Source organism: Procambarus clarkii, unplaced genomic scaffold (genome assembly GCF_040958095.1).
Source record: "Procambarus clarkii isolate CNS0578487 unplaced genomic scaffold, FALCON_Pclarkii_2.0 HiC_scaffold_1132, whole genome shotgun sequence".
In the NCBI taxonomy this organism is placed as follows: domain Eukaryota; kingdom Metazoa; phylum Arthropoda; class Malacostraca; order Decapoda; family Cambaridae; genus Procambarus; species Procambarus clarkii.
In genome coordinates, this window is record NW_027190163.1 from 14,101 (window position 1) to 25,109 (window position 11,009).

General features: G+C 47.2%; 2 pseudogenes; both read right to left on the reverse strand.

Annotated features, from left to right (window-relative positions):
- Positions 1-5,627: 5,627 nt before the first annotated feature.
- LOC138362051 (pre-mRNA-splicing factor 38A pseudogene) lies at positions 5,628-6,581 on the reverse strand (annotated as a pseudogene).
- A 3,077-nt stretch (positions 6,582-9,658) lies between these two features.
- LOC123747925 (pre-mRNA-splicing factor 38A pseudogene) lies at positions 9,659-10,763 on the reverse strand (annotated as a pseudogene).
- Positions 10,764-11,009: the final 246 nt, after the last annotated feature.

Below are 11,009 nucleotides of genomic sequence, written 5' to 3' on the forward strand. Positions count from 1 at the left end.
AAGTACTTGTTTATTAATACATAGTTCTTATAAGACAGAAACGTGAATACAGGTCTTCAAATACATACAAGAGTCCAAAGAAGGCTTCGTGTATAATGATAACACAGGAAGCTTGAGGTTCATATGAGGCGGCAGTCAAGTGTGAGGTTCATATGAGGCGGCAGTCAAGTGTGAGGTTGTTACGAACCCGGATCCAGCGTCCTAGCCTGGAGCAGTGACAAACACGCCATCTGTGGGTCAGCTCCCGAAACCCCCGCCAAACGAACGACGACACCTAGTGAGGACAGCGTATACTGGCCTCGAGGACCAGTTTCCAGTCTGGTTCAGCGCTCAACACCGCCGCCCCTGACCTCTGGTGAGGTGGTGCTCCGACGACAGCGCCATCTATGGAGTGGATATGTCGGGCGTTTGTATCTGAGCCTGTGAGTGTGGTGTATTAGTGTCCCGGTTATTAATGACGTGTCTGCTTACAGAGCCGACCTGGGACCACTGTGTTGAAGGTGGAGTCAGTCTACCCGAGGCAGCCAGTCTCCATACAGTGAAGTTTGCTGCAGCTGTCGTGACGTCGTCCCCCCGGAAGAACACTGTGGTGTGTTAGCCTGCCATTGGAGTGGCAGTTAAAGGATTTACCCGGGACCGACGGTTGGAGACGATAATCCACTGGGGTATTGAGGACAGGAGGGTGATTGGTGATATCACACGAGACTCCTGTCTAGGGCGTACCCCCTTTTATCGTTCGTGGAGTGGCCGTACCAGCCTTGGTGGCTCAGTACCTGCCAGCAGACCTGCTGGATGTGTGGTTGACGGCCTCCACGACGGTGCCCCCAGTGGACCTGTGTTGTGGCTGACCTGTGGCCAGGGTAGACTCGGCGTTCTCAGAGGACACGTCTTGAGGCCACGAAGAAAGCACCGCGGACTCAGCACCTAGCTTCGAGGATCCATAGTCTCCAGCAGAAGACTACAGTGTTGATCCCCTTTGTAAAGTGTTAATACCCCTCCCCCTTGTGTACGTTTTACTTTTATATATTTAAATGGTGAAGGTTATATTATATTATATTAAGTTCTTACCTTTCTTTCCCTACTCCCTTTAAGTTACTTGCGTCACGGATCGCATCCCTTGATAGCCTCTACTGGCTTGGGGCCGGATATATATCTTCCTCTAACTACATCAGAGTAAGAACCCCGTTGCGTCCCGAGAGGGCCGTAACATAATTGGCATCCCCAGCGGGATCCGTCCCCTTGTTAAGTATGTTTGACAGGGGTGGTGAAGTGGCGTAATCCCTGTATATAATTCCCCCTGTGTGATGATTGTGACGTTATACGTCCTGTGCGGTGCTCAGTGACTAAGTGCGATATTGTGTAGTGCGGTGCTCGCTGTGATTAAGCGATTAAGTGCAATATTGACTAGTGCGGTGCTCAGTGATTCAGTGCAATATTGTAGAGCGAAGTGTTCGCTTGGACTCAGTGCAATATTGGGTAGTGCGGTGCCCGGAGTGATTACGTGCAATATTGGCAATTGCAGAGTTTGGTGCGATAAAGTGCTATATTGACATAGAACAGTGCTCGGTGCGTTAAGTGCTAACGTGTAAACGGTGTGTTAAGTGCTCGTTAAGTGTTCCATCTGTGACAATGGCAGACAAAGCTACCATCGATGATCTGGACGATGTTCAGGCTTTTCTGAACAGAGTGGACTGTATTGCCAGATTAAAGTATCTGAGCAAACCAGAGCTTGTACTAGTGAGCGCCTACCTGGAGATCAAGATCCGTGCCAGTGATTCCCGTGTGGAGATCTTGTCCAAGGTTCACCGGCACCTGAAGGCAGAAGAGAAACAGGAAGGCGAGACTCCTAGTACAAGGGAAGGTGAGGAGATAGCTTCCACGGAAAAAGAAGATAAGGGCAGCGACGTTGACAGTGATGCAGGTGAGCTTAATATCAGCTTCCTAACAGTCAAAATGCGTGCCCTAGAGATCAATCGCGAGATAGAGTGGAAGAAGTTAGAAGTAGAACGAGAAAGAGAGAGAGAAGAACGAGAAAGAGAGAGAGAAGAACGAGAAAGAGAAGAAAAAGAAAGACAGAGACAACATGAACTAGAAGTATTACGACTAGGCGCTGGACAGGGACAAACTGGAGTAAGCGGTTTCGATCCGGTAAGGAATATCAAAATGGTCCCCAAATTCAACGAGAGAGAAGTTTCGAAGTTCTTCGCAGCCTTCGAGAAAGTCGCTGCCTCTTTGGAGTGGCCAAGGGAGAATTGGGCCATCATGATACAGTCAGTTTTGACTGGGAAGGCCCAAATTGCCTACTCTACGTTATCCCTTGACGACTCCGGCGATTACGATATGGTGAAGAAAGTGGTGCTCATGGCGTACCAATTGGTACCTGAGGCATATAGGCAAAAGTTCAGAAACCTGAAGAAGACCTCAGAGCACACTTTCACCGAATTCGCCACCATCAAGGAGCGACTTTTTCAAGAATGGTGTGCATCTCGGAAGGTGGAGACCAGGGAAGACCTCGAACAGCTGATTCTGCTCGAGGACTTCAAGGATTGTTTGTCTGTAGACCTGAAGACGTACTTAGAGGAACAGCAGGTAGAGACCTTGAGTGCAGCAGCCACCATGGCTGAAGAGTACATCCTGACTCATAGGCCGTCTGCTAAGTACGTCCCAAGGAATTACCAGCGCCGGTTCGACAGACCTCATGATGAAGAAGAAAGACCCGTCCCACAAAGTGCTAAGAAGACTCCCCCAAGTAGCCCTCGAAGAACAAGTCCTAGCAGTCCGAAACACCGGAGCCCGAGGAGGAATATGGTGTGCTGGACTTGTGGGCAGAAGGGACACATAGCTGCTAGGTGCCGAGGCAGAAGAGGTGGCAGCGCACGAAGGGAGGTGATGATGATGAGCTGTGTTACACCACCAGTAGGAAACCAGTCTACGACGACGCAGGAAGGACCAAGTTTGTTGGCCCCTCACACTTCAACCGGGTATGTAACGAGTGATCATACTGGTAGATCAATTGTAGTGCTCAGAGATAGTGGAGCAGCCCAGTCCCTGATCGTGAAGAGCTCGTTACCCGAGGGAGTGAGTGTGGATGGGAGACCAGAGGTTATCCTGGTTGGGTTTCCGAGAACGCAGTATATCGCCCCCTTAGTGCCAGTACATCTCGACTCGCCTTATTTCAGCGGCACATGTGCGTTGGCAGTAGTCGATACCCTCCCTGTGGCTGGGATTGACGTGGTACTAGCCAACGACTTGGTGACCGATTGGAGCACCAATCATCCCAAGATTGCGGACGAGTCTACCGGAACAGCACGGTCTGAGGTAACAGGCAATGGTAATGTCCAGGTAAAGACAGACCCGGATTTGAACATGTCTAATTTGTCCTCTCCCCCGCAGATCGACAGTTATCTAGCAGTGTCTCCTGATTCTTCTCTCGACAAGGAACATGAGGTTACGATGGCAGAAGTACCTGAGCTAGAAGAGAGGCCTTGTGTGCAGACACCCACGGATACCAATGAGTCTGGAGCGAAGGCTGAGGTGTGCTTGCGGTATGGCAAGTTACAGCGTGTAGTGGACCAGCCAGAGATTCCCCAGACGTCAGAGGTATGTGAGGTGTGTTCAAAAGGTCTAGTGCCCTCTTTGGTCCAAACCAGGCTAGTGGATATAGCCGGTTATGGACATGACAGGCTCAGGAAGCTTATTCCTCAGGTAACCAAATGTTTCTTAGCGGTATTTTTGATTCTCGTATGTGTTCTCAGTAAGGATCAGTGGACGACCCGAAGGATGATGGCTCCCGTGAACATCGAGAAGAGGTCCCAGGGATTGGAGAGTTGTACTGCAAGTGTTGCAGTTGAAGAAGGGACCTGGGAGGTAATAGATGATACAGGAGGTACGACATGTGATAATGTGAGTGACTGTTTCCGACAGGTTGACACCCCCCGCGTGACTGCTGAGCCTCAATGCAGCGTTATGTGGAACGTTGGTCGACCTGACGGTGGCAGAGCGAATGCCACCTGCGACGTACGAACAGCCCCGTTGGAACTAGGTGTGGGCCTAGTAGAGGAGTGTATAGTAAGTACTGACTTGCCCATTGTCGCTATCACTCTGAATTGTCAGACCCCTGTATTCCAGGTTCCTGTCTCCCTGACGGACCATCGGACTGGCACCAGAAATGCCGTCTGTGGTCAGCCATCATCGGTGCCACGACATAGGAAAGTGTCGAGTCACCCCAGATCGCGTCGAAACCAATCCGTACTCGAGAGATGTGGGATGACGCCCCTGCTTGACATCGTAGTGGAGACGTGGAAGATTACGTCAGGCAGATCATTGCCTTCTATCTGCAAGTTCCCGTTGTGCCGGAAATGGCTAGTAGAAAAGTTCTGTGGACAAGACAGCCTCATCACTCCAGTTCATAGTATAAGTAAGTCCATTTGGAGTTGTGTCGCCCTGCTAATTTGGTTTGTGTTTTTTATAGAACCCCAAACCAAATTCTTTTTGGTGGGGAGGTGTTACGAACCCGGATCCAGCGTCCTAGCCTGGAGCAGTGACAAACACGCCATCTGTGGGTCAGCTCCCGAAACCCCCGCCAAACGAACGACGACACCTAGTGAGGACAGCGTGTACTGGCCTCGAGGACCAGTTTCCAGTCTGGTTCAGCGCTCAACACCGCCGCCCCTGACCTCTGGTGAGGTGGTGCTCCGACGACAGCGCCATCTATGGAGTGGATATGTCGGGCGTTTGTATCTGAGCCTGTGAGTGTGGTGTATTAGTGTCCCGGTTATTAATGACGTGTCTGCTTACAGAGCCGACCTGGGACCACTGTGTTGAAGGTGGAGTCAGTCTACCCGAGGCAGCCAGTCTCCATACAGTGAAGTTTGCTGCAGCTGTCGTGACGTCGTCCCCCCGGAAGAACACTGTGGTGTGTTAGCCTGCCATTGGAGTGGCAGTTAAAGGATTTACCCGGGACCGACGGTTGGAGACGATAATCCACTGGGGTATTGAGGACAGGAGGGTGATTGGTGATATCACACGAGACTCCTGTCTAGGGCGTACCCCCTTTTATCGTTCGTGGAGTGGCCGTACCAGCCTTGGTGGCTCAGTACCTGCCAGCAGACCTGCTGGATGTGTGGTTGACGGCCTCCACGACGGTGCCCCCAGTGGACCTGTGTTGTGGCTGACCTGTGGCCAGGGTAGACTCGGCGTTCTCAGAGGACACGTCTTGAGGCCACGAAGAAAGCACCGCGGACTCAGCACCTAGCTTCGAGGATCCATAGTCTCCAGCAGAAGACTACAGTGTTGATCCCCTTTGTAAAGTGTTAATACCCCTCCCCCTTGTGTACGTTTTACTTTTATATATTTAAATGGTGAAGGTTATATTATATTATATTAAGTTCTTACCTTTCTTTCCCTACTCCCTTTAAGTTACTTGCGTCACGGATCGCATCCCTTGATAGCCTCTACTGGCTTGGGGCCGGATATATATCTTCCTCTAACTACATCAGAGTAAGAACCCCGTTGCGTCCCGAGAGGGCCGTAACAGAGGTCAACTCATGAGAGGGCAGTGAGATATTTGTGATGTTGCAAGTCAAACGGAGCACTGTCAGCTCCTACCACATCCTCAAAAAGGTATCTCATTTACTACGTCCACTGCGATATTGTTTTCCTTTGCGTTCACAACGATTCCAATCCCTTCCTCTCTCTCTATTTGATTCTCTTTCTCCACGATTTTTTCGGTGATGGGGAAGATGGGCTGGAGATCCTCGTCGCTGACGTTGTTCTGATCTGCTGCGATGTCTCTTTCTCGACCTTTCCTTCCCTCTTTCATGATCTGTCTCCTGTGAGTGACTTCTGCGAAGCTTTTCTCTTTCTTTGTCACATGGAAGGCCTCGGTGTGGGGAGCGAGAGTGGCCTCTGCCATCCTGGTCGTCACAGAGTGTTGTTCGGGATGGCTCTACTGGATCATTTCTTGGTCTTGGTGGAGGAAAGATGTCCTCCTCATCACTTTCCCTCTCGTGGTTGTCCAAATCATCATTTAATACGGATACTCGTCCTTTAAGCTCGTTGTTGACTTCATGAATCGGTCTCTTTTGGATCCTCGGTAAAATTATATCACATGAACATTCATCTCTTAATAAACAATCAATATATTCATCCATGTGAGTAAACTGGAACTGGCCGGAACGGTCAATAACGCGTAGTTTTCTAAAGTCATTAAGGAGAGGTTCCAGGTACTTGTAACAATTCAGTGATCCACATACAAGCCTCAAGTAAAATGCCCCCAAAGCACGAGCATACTTAAAATCCTCTTGTGTGATGAATTCTATAATTATGTCAGTCTCAGGTTGGATCTGGAGCATCTTTAGCACGAGACATAGGAATGGCGTGGGTTTGCTGTTGGCTCCGTGAACACCACCAATACACCTGAGGGCTATTGCTTTGTCGACTAGTAATTCCGCCGAGAGGGCAAAGCATTCTTCTTTCCAGTACCTAGAGTCGTATATCCTAGTTCTTATAATTTTCTCAACTAAATACTGGGGGTTTGTGCCGTGAGTGGCCCGGGCTTCCCTGATCGTGCGGTTGGCCATGTCGCCTACTGATTACAGAGCCCATGTTTGATTGATTGATGAAGATTAAGCCACCCAAAAGGTGGCACGGGCATGAATAGCCCGTAAGTGGTGGCCCTTTTAAGCCATTACCAGTATCAAGAGCTGATACTGGAGATCTGTGGAGGTGCGAATGAACCCTGCATGATGGGAGATGTTTCCCTTGTGAATATGTTAAGATGAAGATGAAGCCGTAAGTGGTGGCCCTTTTGAGCCATCACCAGTATCAATAGATGATACTGGAGACCTGTGGAGGTGCGACTGCACCCAGCGTGACGGGAGATGTCTCCCGGTGGTGATGAGGAAGAGAGAGAGAGAGAGAGAAGATTAAGCCACCCAAAAGGTGGCTTGGGCATGAATAGCCCATAAGTGGTGGCCCTTTTGAGCCATTTCCAGTATCAATAGATGATACTGGAGATCTGTGGAGGTGCGACTGCACCCTGCGTGACGGGAGATGTCTGTACATATTCTGATTGATTGATTGATGAAGATTAAGCCACCCAAGAGGTGGCACGGGCATGAATAGCCCGTAAGTGGTGGCCCTTTCGAGCCATTACCAGTATCAAAAGATGATACTGGAGATCTGTGGAGGCGCAACTGCACCCAGCGTGACGGGAGATGTCTCCCGGACCAAGTGGTGACCAAATGGTGAGCCCATGTTTAAGATGGAGGCGTATTTATTAGTGTCCTAGAGAAGAGGGTAGGAGTCAGGTGTCAGTGAGGGATAGAAGAGGGGTGGGGAGGAGGAGCAAGATTATGAGAGCATATGAACATAAAAACAGAGATAACTGCAGAAGGCCTATTGGCCCGTACGAGGCAGCTCCTATTTATAAGAATTTATAAGAACATAAGAACAAAGGCAACTGCAAAAGGCCTATTGGCCCTTACGAGGCAGCTCCTATCTATAACCACCCAATCCCACTCATAAACATGTCCATCCCGCGCTTGAAACAATCGAGGAACCCCACCTCCACCACGTTATGCGGTAATTGGTTCCACAAATCAACAACCCTGTTACCGAACCAGTATTTACCCAAGTCTTTCCTAAATCTAAATTTATCCAATTTATACCCATTGTTTCGTGTTCTGTCTTGTGTTGATACTTTTAATACCCTATTATTATTCCGTTTGTTGTGTCCATCAATCCACTTGTAAACATAAGAACATAGAACAAAGGCAACTGCAGAAGGCCTATTGGCCCATACGAGACAGCTCCTATTTATAACCACCCAATCCCACTCATACACGTCCAACCCATGCTTGAAACAATCGAGAGACCCCACCTCCACAATGTTACGTGGCAATTGGTTCCACAAATCAACAACCCTGTTACTGAACCAGTATTTACCCAAGTCTTTCCTAAATCTAAACTTATCCAATTTATACCCATTGTTTCGTGTTCTGTCTAGTGTTGATACTTTTAATACCCTATTAATATCCCCTTTGTTATGTCCATTCACCCACTTGTAAACCTCTATCATGTCACCCCAAACTCTTCACCTTTCCAGTGAATGCAATTTAAGCTTTGTTAATCTTTCTTCATATGGAAGATTTCTAATTTGGGGAATTAACTTAGTCATCCTACGCTGGACACGTTCAAGTGAATTTATATCCATTTTACACTATGGCGACCAAAACTGAACTGCATAATCTAAATGGGGCCTAACTAGAGCAAGATATAGCTTGAGAACCACACCAGGTGTCTTGTTACTAACGCTGCGATTAATAAATCCAAGTGTCCCATTTGCCTTATTACGAACATTTATGCATTGATCCTTGTGTTTTAAATTCTTACTAATCATAACTCCCAGATCCCTTTCGCAATCTCAACACCATCTAGCTCGTATCTTGTAACTCTATCATCATTACCTAACCTCAGAACTTTACATTTATCAGCATTAAACTGCATCTGCCAATCCTTTGACCATTTCAAAACCCTATCTAGATGAACTTGAAGTGATAGTGAGTCCTCCTCCGAATTAATTTCCCTACCGATTTTCGTATCATCGGCAAATTTGCAAATGTTGCTACTCAAACCTGAATCTAAATCATTTATATATATATTAAACAACAGAGGTCCCAGGACCAACCCGTCCTCGACTCAAGTCCATTACATTCAGCGGTCAACCCCACAGACGCATTCATAAATTTTAACATGCTGTTCATTCAAAATGGGCTAACCATCCTGTGTGATGGGGAATTTTTAGCATCACGTAACTAGCTTTTTGACACTGTACTCCCCCTTCATGTAGTCTAGGGTAGCTGCACAAATGCAGATGTACCTAATGTATTAATAAAAAAAAGGAATACCTCCATACACCTATTCTTGTAATGGTAGTGCTTACATATTTGCACTTTAACATACACATCAAAAGTACACGCACACACACAGACCAGCACAACCCCACACATGCACAAAACCACCCACATACATTAAGCATTTTTACTTAATTTAAAATAGAAACGTTTAAAAACATTTGCTGGCGATGAATTTAAAAACATTAGTTATACGTTTGCACCAAAGGTCCATGAATTGAGTGACTGAAATTAACGTAATTTATGTTAAAAACGACTTTATATAAATGTCACCTTTCTGCGACCAACGTCAAAAACATCAAAAAACACATTTAAGATGGTTTTCACATTTTTCATCCAGATGAAGACCCTAATCACAGCTACTCTCCAAGCACCAGGCGCTAAGATATTTAAATATTTTATTTGTACTTGAATAAAGGTACATATTATTCTTTGGGATGGTAAATAATAGCATTCATTTATTACAACAGTGTTTATTGAAGTACTTGTTTATTAATACATAGTTCTTATAAGACAGAAACGTGAATACAGGTCTTCAAATACATACAAGAGTCCAAAGAAGGCTTCGTGTATAATGATAACACAGGAAGCTTGAGGTTCATATGAGGCGGCAGTCAAGTGTGAGGTTCATATGAGGCGGCAGTCAAGTGTGAGGTCAACTCATGAGAGGGCAGTGAGATATTTGTGATGTTGCAAGTCAAACGGAGCACTGTCAGCTCCTACCACATCCTCAAAAAGGTATCTCATTTACTACGTCCACTGCGATATTGTTTTCCTTTGCGTTCACAACGATTCCAATCCCTTCCTCTCTCTCTATTTGATTCTCTTTCTCCACGATTTTTTCGGTGATGGGGAAGATGGGCTGGAGATCCTCGTCGCTGACGTTGTTCTGATCTGCTGCGATGTCTCTTTCTCGACCTTTCCTTCCCTCTTTCATGATCTGTCTCCTGTGAGTGACTTCTGCGAAGCTTTTCTCTTTCTTTGTCACATGGAAGGCCTCGGTGTGGGGAGCGAGAGTGGCCTCTGCCATCCTGGTCGTCACAGAGTGTTGTTCGGGATGGCTCTACTGGATCATTTCTTGGTCTTGGTGGAGGAAAGATGTCCTCCTCATCACTTTCCCTCTCGTGGTTGTCCAAATCATCATTTAATACGGATACTCGTCCTTTAAGCTCGTTGTTGACTTCATGAATCGGTCTCTTTTGGATCCTCGGTAAAATTATATCACATGAACATTCATCTCTTAATAAACAATCAATATATTCATCCATGTGAGTAAACTGGAACTGGCCGGAACGGTCAATAACGCGTAGTTTTCTAAAGTCATTAAGGAGAGGTTCCAGGTACTTGTAACAATTCAGTGATCCACATACAAGCCTCAAGTAAAATGCCCCCAAAGCACGAGCATACTTAAAATCCTCTTGTGTGATGAATTCTATAATTATGTCAGTCTCAGGTTGGATCTGGAGCATCTTTAGCACGAGACATAGGAATGGCGTGGGTTTGCTGTTGGCTCCGTGAACACCACCAATACACCTGAGGGCTATTGCTTTGTCGACTAGTAATTCCGCCGAGAGGGCAAAGCATTCTTCTTTCCAGTACCTAGAGTCGTATATCCTAGTTCTTATAATTTTCTCAACTAAATACTGGGGGTTTGTGCCGTGAGTGGCCCGGGCTTCCCTGATCGTGCGGTTGGCCATGTCGCCTACTGATTACAGAGCCCATGTTTGATTGATTGATGAAGATTAAGCCACCCAAAAGGTGGCACGGGCATGAATAGCCCGTAAGTGGTGGCCCTTTTAAGCCATTACCAGTATCAAGAGCTGATACTGGAGATCTGTGGAGGTGCGAATGCACCCTGCATGATGGGAGATGTTTCCCTTGTGAATATGTTAAGATGAAGATGAAGCCGTAAGTGGTGGCCCTTTTGAGCCATCACCAGTATCAATAGATGATACTGGAGACCTGTGGAGGTGCGACTGCACCCAGCGTGACGGGAGATGTCTCCCGGTGGTGATGAGGAAGAGAGAGAGAGAGAGAGAAGATTAAGCCACCCAAAAGGTGGCTTGGGCATGAATAGCCCATAAGTGGTGGCCC